We start from the raw sequence: 1,777 nt of genomic DNA, 5'->3' as shown, positions 1-1,777 counted from the left end.
CCATGAAATTACCAATGTTGAACTACTCCTGTCAATAATTTTGCTTTTTCTGTTCTGCTTCTATCAAGAAGAGGTTCACTGTCTCCCTCTAGCTCAGTTAATCGTCCTCCTCACATGAGCTCCCACTATTCTGAAAACCCTGAAGGAATGTAATCTGTATATTTTATTGTTGATAGCTGATGCGCTGATCCTTTATAATATCTCCTTTTGTCAGTGTTGCTTTATAAAAAAAACCCAACATCCTGTCATTATTATTGTACTACTATTATTTCTTCTGTTACTCGTGGTGTTCTACTTCTTTCTTGATTTGATTTTTGGGGGTGTTCATTTTAGCGGATGCTCTGCAAGAACTTGTTAGACAAATGTTTGTGGCACGGGTCTTCACAATTTCTTTAAAATTAAGGGTTCTGTCATCAATTTTGGTTCAAAATATGGGAAAGTCTAAATTATGTGTAAAAAGGAAAAAAAAAAGACTTTTGTTCACAACATTATTTATTAACAAGTCAATTAGTGGCTGCAAGGTAAGACTTCCTGCAATGTATATTTTGTTAAAAGCTGTTCAGTGCATTTTGGAACCATCTTAGTTCTTTTGTTTGTTTGTTTGTTTGTTTTTTTAAAGATAAATGGCTATTTTTGTTCAGTCATGAGATGACTTAACTGCTTTGGAATATATTCCAATAAAGACTTTAATTTTGAAGAAATAAATACATCATGGCTAAAAATTACTACGATGAGCTCTAACTTTTCCTCTTTTATATTCACAGCGGAAATGGTTAAGTAAATATGTTGTTTGTTTGATCTTTTACATCATCATTTAGCAGCAGCATCTATAAGCAAAAAAATCTGAGGATCAACAGGCCTGAGTAATTCTGAGTTAACCAAAAATAATATGCATGTGTTTTACCTTAATACTTTTGAGGCATATATAATCACGTACAAAAGTCTTTATTGCTCATCTCTTCATATTTTAAGAGGAAAATTAGAAATGGATGAAATGCAAAAGTAGAGTATGTGGCAAAAACAGAGTTTGTACAGTTCTAATTACCTTGAACGTCAATATTTGGTATGACCACCTGAACTCTCTGAGCCAAGCTTTCTTGTAATTTTGTTTAATCAGTCTTCAGGAATAGTTCTCCAGGCTTCTTTAAGGACATTCAAAGTTTTTCTTTGGATGTTGGCTGCCTTTTGTTCTGTTATCTATTGACATGATCCCACACTGCTTCAATAATGTTGACCTCTGGGCTCTGGGGAGGCCAATCCATGACTGATAGCGTTTCATTGTGTGTCTGTGTGTGTTTTGGGGTTTTTTTGTCCATCAAAGTACGCTTGTACTGCATTGGCAGTGTGTTCTGGATCACTGTCATGCTGAAAAATGAAGCTGCTGCCAAGTTTTTTCCAGATGGTATTGCATTGTAGATCAAAATCCGATTGTACTTTTCTGCATTCATAATTCCATCAGTTTTGACAAGATCTTCATCACTGGCTGAAACTGACCCCAGACTGGGGCAGAGCCTCTGCTGTATTTTACAGATAGAAAGTTTTGGCCAGTTGCTCTTTGGGAGTCACCTTGCTGGTGCAAAAATGTTATAAGCTGTGTTATCTTTGGCATTTTTTAGATTCAACTGTAGGCACAACTCTGGTTCATCCCTGGAGTTAGGTTTGTGAATGAATCATAGGTCTGTGTTTAGTGAAAAAGCAGCCAGTGTCTAAAGAAAAGCTTTGAAAGACTTTCTGATAACCTGGAGAACTTTAACTCATGACCAGTTTTGAAGTACAA

This window comes from Pelmatolapia mariae, linkage group LG4 (assembly GCF_036321145.2).
Source record: "Pelmatolapia mariae isolate MD_Pm_ZW linkage group LG4, Pm_UMD_F_2, whole genome shotgun sequence".
Taxonomy (NCBI): domain Eukaryota; kingdom Metazoa; phylum Chordata; class Actinopteri; order Cichliformes; family Cichlidae; genus Pelmatolapia; species Pelmatolapia mariae.
This window is presented reverse-complemented; position numbering follows the sequence as displayed.